Source organism: Tasmannia lanceolata, unplaced genomic scaffold (genome assembly GCF_043159265.1).
Source record: "Tasmannia lanceolata isolate RefF3 unplaced genomic scaffold, GAP_Taslan_0.1 ptg000035l, whole genome shotgun sequence".
NCBI classification, from domain to species: domain Eukaryota; kingdom Viridiplantae; phylum Streptophyta; class Magnoliopsida; order Canellales; family Winteraceae; genus Tasmannia; species Tasmannia lanceolata.
The window spans coordinates 3,315,452-3,330,780 of NW_027518712.1; the positions used below are offsets into that span (position 1 = coordinate 3,315,452).

Here is a 15,329-nt window from a genome sequence, read left to right on the forward strand (position 1 = left end):
TGAGTATAAATAGATTTTGGTGTATTTGAAACTCTTTGAGTAGTTGAGACCCTTTGAGTGTTACAGACTCTTCGGGTAGTTGAGGCTCTTTGAGTATAAATGTTTCTCTATGTAGTTGAGACTCTTTCGAGTATAAATGGTTTTTGTGTATTTGAGACTCTTTGAGTAGTTGAGACCCTTCGAGTGTTACAGACTCTTCGGGTAATTGAGACTCTTTGAGTATAAATGTTTTTGTGTGCGTTTGAGACTCTTTGAGTAGTTAAGCCCCTTTGAGTGTTACAGACTCTTCGGGTAGTTGAGGCTCTTTGAGTATAAAGGTTTCTCTATGTAGTTGAGACTCTTTGAGTATAAATGTTTCGCCATGATTTGAGACTCTTTGAGTAGTTGAGACCCTTCGAGTGTTACAGACTCTTCGGGTAGTTGAGACTTTTTGAGTATAAATGATCTTTGTTGATTTGAGACTCTTTGAGTAGTTGAGATCCTTTGAGTGTTAGTTGAGACTCTTTGAGTATAAATGTTTTTGTGATGTATTTGAGACTCTTTGAGTAGTTGAGATCCTTTGAGTGTTATAGACTCTTCGGGTAGTTGAGACTTTTTGAGTATAAATGATCTTTGTTGATTTAAGACTCTTTGAGTAGTTGAGATCCTTTGAGTATTACAGACTCTTCGGGTAGTTGAGACCTTTTTTTAGTATAAATGTTTTGCGTTAATTTGAGACTCTTTGAGTAGTTAAGGCCCTTTGAGTGTTACAGACTCTTCGGGTAGTTGAGACTTTTTGAGTATAAATGTTTTGCGTTAATTTGAGACTCTTTGAGTAGTTAAGCCCCTTTGAGTGTTACAGACTCTTCGGGTAGTTGAGGCTCTTTGAGTATAAAGATTTCTATGAAGCTCTCTGAGTGTTTGATTTGAGACTCTATGAGTGTTACATACTCTTTGAGTAATTTGATTTGATATTCTTTGAAGGGTTGATTTACGTCTGCATCGATAGTGGTCTGCTTTCTTTGAGGTAATTTCATTGGGTTCGTTTTCTTAAAAGCTTTATTTTAACAGAGTATGTTTGTGTTTGCTTTAATAGAGTCTTTGCGTATTGATTTAAATAGTTGAGTTGTGAGTATTAGAGAGAGGCCATCTCATTGAGATGTCGTGATTGCCGAGTTAAGGGTCGGTGAGAGGTCATCTCCCTTTTGCTTCTAGTCTTTCAGTCTCGTAGTGCTATTTTGTTGTTTTACCCTGATGAACATCATTTTAAAAACAAAAAAAAAAAAACTTGTTTTACTTTGTTTTCGGGCCGGCCAAAATGTGTCGTCTGTTCAGCTTTGCCATTCGTGTGTTACACACGCTTTGCCAAAGAGGGGCATCTGTAGACACCCCATTTTGACCGGACCCAAGTTCGCTATGCTTGGGCGAAATCCCGTTCAATCATTTCCGCCATGTTTCGCACTTTTCCGTTAAGTGTTGAGAGAGATTATTCCCAAGAATCCGAACAAGAGAGAATTTGGATCCGATTGATGGGCCCGTCTTGAGCATTTGTTTAGATTTGGATCAAACAGGGTGGCCCGCACATTGTTTTAGTGAAAAATGAGTTTTGAACCTACTTCGATCCAACAACTAAAGATGATCATCAAGAGAACGGTCAAGATCTCAGAGAAGTCGTTTTAACAACCAATTTTGTTTCGATCATCAGGTTGAGTTACTCGGATCAGCCCATTGAAATGATTTAGGAGGACACAACCTACTTAGGTAGGGGACCCATCAATTGGATGGTCTGGATCGTCATAGAGGAATGATTTAAGGGGGCACAACAAATTTACATTGCGACCCACCATTTGAACGGTCAAGATCATCAATTGTCGCCCATCAAATGGACGGTTCGGATCATCAAATGGGAGTGATTTAAAAATGGGGTAACATATTCACATTTTGATCTATTGGATGGCTTGGATCAGCCCATAGGATTGATTAGCGGAGCACAAATTAAATCACATTGTCGCCCATCAAATGAACGGTTCCGATCATACTTTGGAGTGGGGCATATGATTTTATGCACAATTGGGAATTTGGTCACATATGGGACCCATTTGGGTTATCTTTTACCTACTCAAAAGAACTTTAAAAAACATGCATGGGGCCACACACATGTCAAAATTCAATGTCCACAATGGTGGCCACCTACCATGGAATATGTCCACAATGGTGGCCACCTACCATGGAATAAGTCCACAATGGTGGCCACCACCCTCCCATTCCTTTGCTATAAATGGTTCAATGAGGGTGAGTAAGAGGGAGGGACAACTCATTTCTCTTCTATCATGTGTTCTAACAAAGTTGCTATGTGGGGTTGAAAAGAAAAAAAAAAGAAGAAAAAGAAACAAGAAAAGAAGAAAAAGAAACAAAAAAAGAACGAAAAAGAGAAAGAAAGCGGAAGCGATAGCACGGAGGCGGGATTTTTGAGTTTTTCGGCTCTCGGATTCGGCGAGGATTTCGATCACAGGTAGGTACACCGTTCTCGGAATTTTTTTAGAATTATTTGGTATATTTTCGGATTTTTGCATGATTTTTAACAAAGAAAACTAAACGATATACTAAACAGATTCCAAAAATAATGAAATTTTGTGGGAAAATAATATGATAATGATACATTCTACCATGAATTTGTGAGAATATTTGGATTTTGTTTGGTATATAATTTTATGCTTTCTTTGAAAATCAGCGGATTTTGGGGGAATTTGTACTGACATCAGATCACAAAGAAAATTCTTAAAATTTTTACAGTAGTCTTATATTTCATATTTCTTGCTTCTATAAAAGTTTCAATTACTTTGGATCTTGTTTTACATGAGCTGTAGTGTTAATTCATAATCTGGTTTGAAATTTGAAAAATCCGAAACTGATAGTAAATAGTTTTCTAAATTCATGGAAATCTCACAGCATGCTATTTTCACTTATCTCTTACTACTGTAGAAATTTCATGGAATTTAGATTCCTATTTCTAGTAGTTTCTGTGTTATTTTTGCAATCTGGTCAATCAATTTTTAAATCCAAATTAAATATGAGTTTAATGTAAAAATCTGTAAAAATCTTCCAGTAAGTTACATCTCATCATATCTTGTTGCTAGATAAGTTTCAACTCATTTCGAGTTCGTTTGCAACAGCTTCACTTGTAAAATCACTCATATGGTTAAAAATTGGTAAAATCCATTAAAAAAATAAAAATTAAGTGAAAATCATCTTAAAATCTCTAAAGCACCTTCATCTTTGTGTGTGTTTGGGAGACCCGCCCGGTCTCATTCTCTCGTTAGTCCTCTTTGTGCGCCGTTTGGTTTTGGAAGAACGCCCTACTCGGCTTGGCTTCATACCCCTACCCTTATGGGTATTGGGTTGCACATTTGTTGCACCCTAGGGCTAGGTAGCTGTCCGGCCCGGCTGGGTGTTTTACCTCTGCCAAATGTGCAAATTCGTGTTTCCTTTTCTTTTAGAGAGTCTTTGACTCATCTATCCTTTAGTTGGTGTTATTGGAGTCTTTGACTCATGTTTCCATTTCTTTTAGAGAGTCTTTGACTCATTCGTTCTTTTGTTGTACTACTAGGAAGTCTTTGACTCATTGGTTCTTCTGTTGGCGTTATTTGGGAGTCTTTGACTCATTCCTCCTCTAAGTTGTAGTATTAGAGAGTCTCTGACTCATTTGTTCCCCTCTTTAGTGTTGTTAGTTCGGAGTTTCTCCTTTAGAGTTGTTGATTACTTCGCTTTTGATTAGAGGCTAACTCAGTCTTATTAGAGCTTTGCTTGCTTAGGATCTTGGACCATTTTCTCTCTTCTTGGGACGCTATCTTTCTTGTTGTGGTTCGTCTCTTTGAGGCGTTAGTTGCTTGTTTGGGGTTTCCCCTTTTTGCTTTAGGGCTTTGCCCTAGTTTATGGTTATGCTTGTTTGTTCTCTGTAAGAGTGAATTCATCTAAAGGTCCTGAGCATTGGAAAAGCTTTAAAATCCAAAAACATTAGAAATTTAAAACTCAAAAAACATTTGAAAACATCAAAAACCTTAAAAAAAATCTAAAGTGTTGAGTGTTTCTTTTAGAAGCGTATTAGGCGAGTTCGATTTTCGAACTACGTTGGCTTGATCCTCTTCCGAGGTACGTAGTGCAGCTTGGGATTTACATCCCAAGTCCAGCCAAACTTTTTTTGTAAATAAACGTTTTAAACCTTCTTCAAAAACCTTTAAAATATTGTTTTCAAAAGACCTTCCTCTAGAGTTAGGAGTTTCTCCTCGATAGAGAATTTTAGAGTTAGGGTTTTTCTTTTGATAGGTTGTTTGATTGATTGTTTGCTGTGTGCTTGTTTTAGAGTTAGAGGTCTGTCCTAGAGTTATAGGAGCGCCTCCGTCCGGTCAGTCGGCGATCCATATCGCCGAGTGATGACTAGAGTAGGATACGCTAGTCCACCCTTGGTTTTCCGTAGGAAATACAGCCTAGTCACACATAGGTTGTAAGAACCACCTGCATTAGCTTAGGGCTAATCTGCATTTAGTTAGGGCATATAGGGTGTCATAAAATCCACAATTCACTGAAATTTAAATAATCGTACAAGAAACTTTAATAACCGGTTCGGTCTTTTAGATCGAGTCTAGGATAGAAGTGTAGGTGTCTTAGGCATCCTAGCTTAGAATAGGCGCGAAGAACTACGTTGCCTTGATTCTCGTGGAGGCGGGGATACGTAGGCTTCTTTGGATGAATACCAGATCATCTGAGGACTCGGGCTAATCACTTTTAAAACTGTTGAAACAATCAAATCACTTAGGATTGTCCATGAAATTAGAATTTTAGGAGAACTTTCACTTAGATTGAATCCAAACCAATTAAGAAATCAAGATACACATTTAGGATTCACATTGAAATTAGATCATAGGATGCATGTCACATAGATAACACATTAACAGAGAGTTGAATGAGCCATTAAAAATGAATTTAAAAGAGTTAACTTTTGGAATTGAAGACCGATTATCGGGCAGGAATGGTGCATGTGGTGGATAAATCCCCATACCTTCCATTCTTGTAACCAGGTAGCGAGTCTAGATTTCTGGTTAATTATGGGTCCTAGATCCCACATCTAGGTGGCGACTCTGTCAGTCTCTTTTGTGTGGAATTCGGATTGCCTTAGTGATCCCAAGTTCACATAAAAGATGAATTAAAATTAATAATAAAAGGCACACGCCAATCGCGTGGGTACGAGAGACCAAGAGAAGAGATAGTGCGTGGCGGCTCTCGCGCCACCACCCCTCTCGCGGGATCGGGTCCCACAAGAAGCAACACTTCCTACAGCAGCAGAACCGGCTATATCCGAGCATCAGGTCGAAGCCGAAGCGGTTCCGCTTACAGGGCCCGAGGATGCACCTCCCCCGACCAGTCCGCTTCCGTGTTCTGAAGAGCCGCTCTGGGAGGTGCATGTTGACGGATCTTCAAATAAAAGTGGCAGCGGTGCCGGGCTAGTTCTCACAGGACCAGATGATTTCGTCCTGAATTATGCCCTGAGGTTTGGATTCCGCGCGTCAAACAATGAGGCAGAGTACGAAGCGCTCATCGCCGGAATGAACCTCGCCGCTCAGGCCCGCGCTCAGAAACTGAAAGCGTACTGTGATTCGCAGCTAGTCGTATGTCAGATTCAAGGAGTATATGAGGCCCGTGAAGAGCGAATGATCAAATATCTGCAAAGGGTCCGTGTCCTGGCCGGCAAGTTCGAAAGTTTTGAGCTCATCAGAGTCCCCCGGGCTGAAAATACAAAGGCTGATGTGCTCTCAAAGTTGGCGGCTTCAGGCTACACCGCTCTCAAAGAAATCCGTATGGAGTTCCTAAAGACCTCCAGTATTGATGACCAGCCCGTCGTTGTAATGCAGATCGACGACGAGCCGTGCTGGATGGATGAGATCATCAGATATCTGCGCAGCGGAGAACTCCCCGGGGAGAAAAAAGAGGCCCGAAAAATCGTACAGCGGGCAGCAAGGTTTTCATTTGACGGCGAGACTCTGTACAAGAGATCTTACACCCTCCCGTACTTGAAGTGTCTCCGGCCAACCGACGCCCTGTATGCCCTGCGAGAGACCCATGAGGGGATTTGCGGAGAACACCTTGGGGGCAAGGCCCTGGCCATCAAAGTCCTTCTAAGAGGCCTGTACTGGCCTACATTGAGACAAGATGCACTGAGCCTTGTGAAGAAGTGCGAGAAGTGTCAGAAATTTTCTCCCGCCATTCACCAGCCTGCCGTGCCAATGGCTACGATCATCAGCCCTCTCCCTTTTGCTATCTGGGGAATGGACATCTTAGGTCCTTTTCCGCCGGCCTCCGGAGGCCGCGAGTTCGTCGTTGTCGCCATCGACTACTTTACGAAGTGGGTAGAAGCTGAACCCCTGGCCAAGATCACCGAGCAGAACGTCCAGAACTTTTTCTGGAAATCAGTGGTGTGCAGATTCGGGATACCCCGGGTCCTCATAACGGACAATGGCAAACAGTTCGACTCGAGGAATTTCAGAAAGTTTTGTGCGGATCTGAAGATTGAGCAAAGGTTCACTTCCGTGGCCCACCCTCAGACGAATGGGCAGACAGACCGAAGTGACGAACAGGACTCTGCTGCAGGGGATAAAGAAGAGACTGGATGACAAGGCCAGACGCTGGGCTGACGAGCTGTACCATGTGCTCTGGGCATATCGGACTACCCCACGCACTGCAACGGGTGAGTCGCCTTTCAATCTCTCCTTCGGAACAGAGGCTGTGATCCCGGTTGACATCGGTGTTCCTTCCCCAAGAATTGTTCACTTCAATGAACAGCTTAATGGGGACGGGCTCCGTGCCAACCTCGACTTGCTTGAAGAAGTCCGTGAGGAGTCACAGATCAGGGCCGCAGTGTACAAGCAAAAGGTGTCTAGATACCATGACATGAAGATCCGACCAAGGGAGTTCCGCACAGGCGACCTAGTTTTGAGGAAAGCGGCCGTCTCCCAGCCAAGAAGGGTGGGCAAACTCTCCCCGACTTGGAAAGGGCCGTACCGAGTCAAAGAGGTCATCCGTCCAGGAAGCTACCGCCTAGATACACTTGACGAGCAGCTGCTGCCGCACGCCTGGAATTCCAGGAACCTTCGAATATATTATCAATAGTCTTTTTCTTTTGCCTTTGAAGGCCTGTAAAGAATCTCTGTAATGAAATTTCAAAGAGAAATAAAGTGGAGTTGTCACTAACCTGTGTCCCTCACTTTTGAGTCACTAATATATGCCAACTCCTCCAAAAAGACTCTAAGTGTTTGCAGACTTAGCTCTCAGTCTAAGTGTTTGCAGACTTAGAGAACAGCGGTGGAGCACTCCGGCGCATCCAGTTTGGTGTGGAGACCAGTTCCGACCACATGGACCCGCCCTAGTGAAGACCACCTCTAAAGACCTGCCCGGCCTAGCCGTCTGCATCCGAAGCCGGCCAGGATATGGCGCAATCGCTAAACGCCAAAACACCTGTCCGGCCTAGCCGTCTACAGCCTTAGCCGGACAGGATACGGCGCAAACGCCAGGCGCCAAAAAGACTCTAAGTGTTTGCAGACTTAGCTCTCAGTCTAAGTGTTTGCAGACTTAGAGAATAGCGGTGGAGCACTCCGGCGCGTCCAGTTTGGTGTGGAGACCAGTTCCGACCACATGGACCCGCCCTAGTGAAGACCACCTCTAAAGACCTGCCCGGCCTAGCCGTCTGCATCCGAAGCCGGCCAGGATATGGCGCAATCGCTACACGCCAAAACACCTGTCCGGCCTAGCCGTCTACAGCCTTAGCCGGACAGGATACGGCGCAAACGCCAGGCGCCAAAAAGACTCTAAGTGTTTGCAGACTTAGCTTTCATTCTAAGTGTTTGCAGACTTAGAGAACAGCGTTGGAGCACTCCGGCGCGTCCAGTTTGGTGTGGAGACCAGTTCCGACCACATGGACCCGCCCTAGTGAAGACCACCTCTAAAGACCTGCCCGGCCTAGCCGTCTGCATCCGAAGCCAGCCAGGATATGGCGCAATCGCTAAACGCCAAAACACCTGTCCGGCCTAGCCGTCTACAGCCTTAGCCGGACAGGATACGGCGCAAACGCCAGGCGCCAAAAAGACTCTAAGTGTTTGCAGACTTAGCTGTCATTCTAAGTGTTTGCAGACTTAGAGAACAGCGGTGGAGCACTCCGGCGCGTCCAGTTTGGTGTGGAGACCAGTTCCGACCACATGGACCCGCTCTAGTGAAGACCACCTCTAAAGACCTGCCCGGCCTAGCCGTCTGCATCCGAAGCCGGACAGGATACGGCGCAAACGCCAGGCGCCAAAAAGACTCTAAGTGTTTGCAGACTTAGCTGTCATTCTAAGTGTTTGCAGACTTAAAGAACAGCGGTGGAGCACTCCGGCGCGTCCAGTTTGGTGTGGAGACCAGTTCCGACCACATGGACCCGCCCTAGTGAAGACCACCTCTAAAGACCTGCCCGGCCTAGCCGTCTGCATCCGAAGCCTGCCTGGATATGGCGCAATCGCTTAACGCCAAAACACCTGTCCGGCCTAGCCGTCTACAGCCTTAGCCGGACAGGATACGGCGCAAACGCCAGGCGCCAAAAAGACTCTAAGTGTTTGCAGACTTAGCTCTCAGTCTAAGTGTTTGCAGACTTAGAGAACAGCGGTGGAGCACTCCGGCGCGTCCAGTTTGGTGTGGAGACCAGTTCCGACCACATGGACCCGCCCTAGTGAAGACCACCTCTAAAGACCTGCCCGGCCTAGCCGTCTGCATCCGAAGCCGGCCAGGATATGGCGCAATCGCTACACGCCAAAACACCTGTCCGGCCTAGCCGTCTACAGCCTTAGCCGGACAGGATACGGCGCAAACGCCAGGCGCCAAAAAGACTCTAAGTGTTTGCAAACTCGGAAACCAGAGTGGATCAGTCCGGCTAAAGACATCCGGTTGACCACTCCGGCTCGGCAGAGAAATGAGGAAGAAGCACAGACAACATACGTACAAAAACAAGATAGCCGTACACACAGTTAGACAAAAATTGAATTTGTATTCGTATTACAAAAGTGCTCTTTTCGCCGAGCTGGCTTACAAAGATTGAGCCTCTCAGGCCATTACAAAAAATTTACAAAAATAAGAACAGGAGTTCTGCCCGGCAATTCAAGCCTCCCCGTCGGCCACCTCGTCGGTGACCATCTCTGCAGTAAGGACTGCATCCTGGCCGGCCTCGGCGGTTGGAGGGATGACCCCGGAAGCCAGAGCGACTTCCTATTCTGCCTCGTTGGGTTGGGAGGAGCCCACTTCACCTTCTTCCTCCTCGTCCTCTTCATCCTCTAGAGGTGCGTACGGGACGTCTAGTCCATCCAGAGAGATGTCGGGGTAAGCCTTCTTAACCTGCTCAGAGCAGAGGAGGAACCCCGCCTTATAGGCTTGGAGGCCCAGGTTGAAGAACTGTGTGTCCTTCCTCTCTTCGGCCTCCCGTACTGCCACTTTTACGGCGGCCTCGACAGCCGCCTTCTCCCTCTGGTCGGCTCTCTCCCTCGCAGTTAGGAGATCCTGCACGGCTTGGTTCTTGACCCTCTGCACCTCGTCCTTGAGACTGTTGCATTCGGCCTCTTTGACCTGGACGATTTCACTAAGTCCGTCCTTGTCCCTCTGGAGCTCGCCCTTCTCGGACTGTATCTGTGTGAGCGTGTCAGAGAAGAGATAACTCTTCTTTGCCATGTCTCTTGAGTATACTTGTAGACACCCCATTTTGTTTTGTTTTAATCAACAAAGAAATTAGTGTGTTAAATCCATGTGAGAACCCCCTCTATCATTGATTTATATGTTTTAGGTCATTAATATCTTGATCTGACTTTACGAATCATCAATCAGGACAAAATAAGCTAGGGTCACTTCATAGCCCGGACCCTGATTCCATTCCGAGACCCGATTTCCGTAAATCGTTAGATCAATGGCAGATCTTGACCTGGGTCTAACCATCCAAAACCACCTAACCTCTCCTCTCATCCTAACCATCCAAACCTCACCTAACCTCACCTAACCTCTCCTCTCATCCTAACCATCCAAACCTCACCTAACCTCACCTAACCTCACCTAACCTTACCTAACCCCACCTAACCTTACCTAACCTCATCCTCTCATCCTAACCATCCAAAACCACCTAACCTCACCTAACCTCCTATCCCATTCTCCTATAAATACCCTCTCATCCCACCATCCAAGAGGAGAAGAAAAAAGAACCCCTCTCTTAGAAAATTCATCCCTCTCCCTCATCTCTTCAAGGGTTCGGCCATCCTTGCCGGATCGGGTGATTTTATACGTTGGGTGATATATATCAAAAGCAGTCATTATCAAGCAAGGAATCATCTTCAAGGAATTAACATCAAAGAAAAATCAAACACAAAGTGGGTTTCCAAAGAGGTAGGCATTTATTTCAATTCTATGTAGGGTCTGTTTTCATGCATATCTTTTACTTTAAAAGAAAAACCATGTTAGGAAGCATGTAGGGTCCGTTTTCCCCCTGGTTAGCCTCTGGTTAGACCCTGGTTGCACCCAGGTTCGCTGCTGGTTGCACCCAGGTTCGATGCTGGTTGCACCCTGGTTCCCTACTGATTCGCACCCTGGTTCCCCTGCTGGTTGCACCCTGGTTCCCTACTGGTTGCACCCTGGTTCCCTGCTGGTTGCACCCAGGTTCCCTGCTGGTTGCACCCTGGTTCCCCTGCTGGTTCGCACCCTGGTTCCCTGCTGGTTCGCACCCTGGTTCCCTGCTGGTTCGCACCCTGGTGCACCCTGGTCCGCACCCTGGTTTGTACCCTGCTTCCTCCTAGTTAGACCATGGCTAGTCTCGGGTTTGCTCCTAACTTAGACCCGACTCACTTGACCCTAACCATTAACCCAATCCAACCAAGTCATATCCCAACACAATCCGAGTCGCATGTCTGAATCCATTTGGCCGAATCTCATAAGCCCGCCCACTTTGAATTCCGAAAATTCAAACCCTTGATGATTCCAATATGCTCAATTCTTTGATGCAAATTCCCAATTCCAAAATCCCATTGCTAAATCAATGTTTCTGAATCTCAAGTCCAATGCTCAAATACAAACCCGATTCCTGATCCAAATACCAATCCTGTTTTCCAAAATCCAAGCAACCTCCCCAGTGGAACTACGTGTGGCTTGATCCCCATCACGGGGTACGTAGGCAATTTGGCACTCCCAAGTTCAGTCGCACCTTTCTCTATCTTTCTCATTCCCTCACACTATTTCATCATCTCTTCCATCCCTTTTTTCACTAACCTCAAGAACTGAAATCGATTCACCTCGTGTCTCTCGGAACCGTTGGATTACGGTTTCCGTCGTAAGGACCCTTAGAGCCCAATTTAGGAACACCGGTGTCGTGTCGTGTCCTAAGTTTTAGGGAGTCTTAGGTTTTAGGGAGTCCTAGAGTTAGGAGTCCAGCCTCATCACGGACGTTTGCTATGTATAGCAACCGTGCCATAGGTCTAGTTACACTAGTCACCCAATCTTTCCCTAGGACAAGCCTAGTAAACTAGGATGTAGGCAAACCTGCATTAGTCTAAGGGACCATTTGCATTTAGATGAGAATCATATAGCATCTTAGATGAAATCCTAAGATAATAAAATCCTCAACTTGAATTAAATAACTTCTCCTAAAACTGTTGAAACAGTCAATCCCGTCTAGGTCGGTGTCCTAGTTGAGTTAGGCATAAGTAGCTTAGCTTAGGTGCACCGAACTACGTCGACTCTGATCCCAGTGAGGCTTGGGTACGTAGGCAGCTTGGATGTCTGATGGCATACCACCCGCGAGTCGGCACCACAAACAAATTATGGTGTTTTGTATATTAATATTCTTGTAAATGCTTAATCAAATCACTTAGGACTTTCCATTGAAATTAGAATTCTAGGATGCATGTCACTTAGTTCGCACATAAACATAGAGTTGAATGAGCCATTTAAAATAAATTCAAAAGAGTTAGCTTTTGGAATCGAAGACCGATTATCGGGCAGGAATGGTGCATGTGGTGGATAAATCCCCATACCTTCCATTCTCGTAACCAGGTAGCGAGTCTAGATTTCTGGTCAATTATGGGTCCTAGATCCCACATCTAGGTGGCGACTCTGTCATTTTCTTTCGTGTGGAATTCGGGTTGCCTTAGTGATCCCAAGTTCACATGAAAGATGAATTCAAATCAATCATAAAATGCACACGCCAATCGCGTGGTTACGAGAGACCAAGAGAGAGCGCGCGGCGGCTCGCGCCCACACCCCTCTCGCGGGATCGGGTACCACAGTCTGGCGACTCTGCTGGGGACCACCTAACTTCATTAAAATTTCAAAAGATAATTCATTTGAATTTAATTTAACTGGCTCATAAAAACTCTATACTTGTTAGATTAGTTTGTCTTGTTTTATTTTCTCTCATCACATTTTACTCGAACTTAATTTAACAAAACCTGAAGGCATCATAGATTGCGCGAACTTATTGCACACACTTACATCACTTGCATCTAAACCCTTGCATCTCACATTCACACACGTCCTATTTTAGGAACCCGGAGTGTTATCTAGCATGGTTGACTGGGATTTCATCACCTGGTGCCTCTGTGCTAGAGAAGCATTCCACCCTTAGCCTAGTACCTTTATGGTGCGTAAACGGATCTATTGTTCACGTACTGATACGCCGGACACTGGTACAGTATATCGAACATGGATTCGCGCTAAGGGAACTCTTGGCCTTACCCCTAGATTAACCCACACATGCATGTAGTATACGAACACATGTGCATCACATGTGTGAGCCTAGTTTAGGATATCCTACCCATTTGTGTCTAGATTAGACCGTGGTCCATCTTCCAATGGTCACGATCGGTCCTTATATGCACGAACAAAGTCATGAGTCGAGATTCTCTCTCCACTCCGATAGATTAGGATTAAGGTTGATGCCTTCAGGTAACACTGATAAAATGTGAAAAAAAAAATTCCCTTTGAGTTAGGATATAAATCCCATCATTTCCAAAGATCTCATAGGATTAGTCATTCATGATCTATCCGTTGAAAGCAATCTTATGCTATCTCATCTAATCTTTTGATCGTGCGCCTTTCGTTCTTCTGTCATACGATTCGATCGTATCTTCATGCCATCCCCTAACTGGCAGATGCAGAATCTCACAATCTTTCGATTATGCGTTCTCATGATCTGATCATGCCTGGTCCAGATAATCCAATCTTGCTTGTACCCCTGGTCTGTTCCTCCTCTAGGGGCTACCTTTTTCAAGATTATTTTGCTAAGTCCTTCAGAGTTCACTCTCAGAATCCTTGAGCTAGGGGCATTTCCCTATGCGAATCAGTCATCATTGTCCAAAATTGAAAGTATCAGCCATGATGATGTTCAGAACGAACCAGCCTTCGCCGAGCCTTCAACGCCAAACAGTTGCAGCAGTTAAAGTTTTAGTCACTTACTATTTTATGTTGAGTCAGTCATCATGGTCAGTATAATTGTTGAGTCCGGTCTTACAGTTAAAGGTCAATGCCTAGTCCAGGCAAGTTATCTTCTGTTTCCCTTTCTTATTTAGAGTTGTGAATCCTGAGTATGTTCAGGATAGGTCGTCTGATGTAATAGCTTTTCTTTAAATAAAATTTCAGTCAGTTCCAAAAAGTTCACTTGTGTCTGTTCTTAAGTGTGCTTCTGATCTTAAAATAAGACTCCCTCTTCAAATGAGGACAAAATTGACGAAACTCCACTTGAGTCACAGCAATTACTTGAACGAGAGGAGGAGCGCCAATCCCAACCTTTCAAAGATGAAATTGAAGTGGTAAACACTGGCACTGAAACCTTGATCCAATAAATGCCGATTGAAAATACATTACCCTCTGAAGAGTGTGAAGAATTGGTAAACCCGTTTTGAGGATAAAAAGATGGTCCCGTAAGCGTTACCATTAATGTCAAGAGAAAGACCCAGATAGAAGGTTCAAGAAAGAATGAAGTGAATATCATATGCTATGCAAGGGGCATAGAGTGGAAATAACTTTCATATTTCCAATCAATGACCTTGGTTCTCAAATTCATAACATGAAGCCAACAAATTCAAGATAAGAAGTTCAAGAGCAAGCATTGAAAAGTGATCATCAGATATCAAGAGTTACAAATCCATAGATGGAGGATGTCGAAGAACAAGTTTCGCTCTATGAAAGCCGAAAGCACGCATTAGAATCTTGAAAGAAGAAAATCCATTATCTTACCTGGAAATGCCGTCAAACTCCGTGAAAAAAAAAAGAGAAAAAAAAGAAATAAATAATCAGTACCAGACAGACTCTAGTAACCTAGATCGATTCCCAATCTGAACATCGAAAGGCCTCCTTTGGCCGATTAAATCCCAAAATCAAAACCCAATGTCAAAAGAATACCGATTTGCAAACCCTTCGAGCCTAAATCAAATTTTCTTGAAAACCCATCAAACTCGGGGCATTCGCCCCGAACTACGCAAGACCTGATCCCTACACTGGGGTACGTAGGCAGCTCGGTTAAACCGAGTTCGGTCGATTCAAAAAAAAAAAGAAAAAAAAAGAAGGACAAGTTCCAAAAGAAGAGAAACCAATTATTCCAGAAAGAAAAGAAAAAAGAAAAATCAATTAACCTTCAAACAATTTATTTTCAAACTAGGGGCATTTGCCCTGAACTACACACGTCCTAATTCCTACATGGGGATATGGAGGCAACCTGTTCACAGGTTTGGTCGAAATCTTTGTTGAGCCTTAAGCCATTCTTTGTAAAGCCCTATCCTACCTATAAAGTCCCTCCGGTGTTCAGATTTAATGATCTAGGTCCCGAAACACAAAAAGAAAAAAAAGAACGGAGTTTGAAGATCTGCTAGACTGAAAACCTGAAAGGGCGGTCTAGGCAAAATTTAAGATCATTTCCCTGCTAAGTTGAAAACCCGAAAGGGCGGCTTAGGCAAAAGCTAAGGGGATAGCCTGCTGGATCGAAAACCTAGAAAGGTGGTTCAGGCAAAAGTTAAGGCTAGCGCGGTCCGCCAAGTTAAAAACCCTGAAGAGGTAACTTGGTCACGGTAAGAGAATCAGTATAAGAAGGCTACAGCCGGTATCAAGACTGAAGATCAACTGAAATTCAAGCAAATTCAAGTGATATCCTCAAAACTGGGGGCATTGAAGCTAAGCAATCTTAAGGGGCGTAATTAAATCCTTGAGGCATTACTGTTTCAAGGAAGAAGTCCCATGTGCACCAATTGAAAAAAAACATTCCTTGAAAGGATAGACTTACCAAATAAAATATTAACTAAGTCAGAAGTATT

At 44.4% G+C, this 15,329-nt stretch overlaps 1 long non-coding RNA gene across 1 annotated transcript; it reads left to right on the forward strand.

Annotated features, from left to right (window-relative positions):
- Nucleotides 1–9,776: 9,776 nt before the first annotated feature.
- On the forward strand, nucleotides 9,777–15,046 carry LOC143859677 (uncharacterized). The gene is made up of 2 exons (XR_013239319.1): nucleotides 9,777–10,419; nucleotides 13,176–15,046. It is a non-coding gene; the product is annotated as an uncharacterized LOC143859677 (long non-coding RNA).
- The last annotated feature ends 283 nt before the right edge of the window (nucleotides 15,047–15,329 follow it).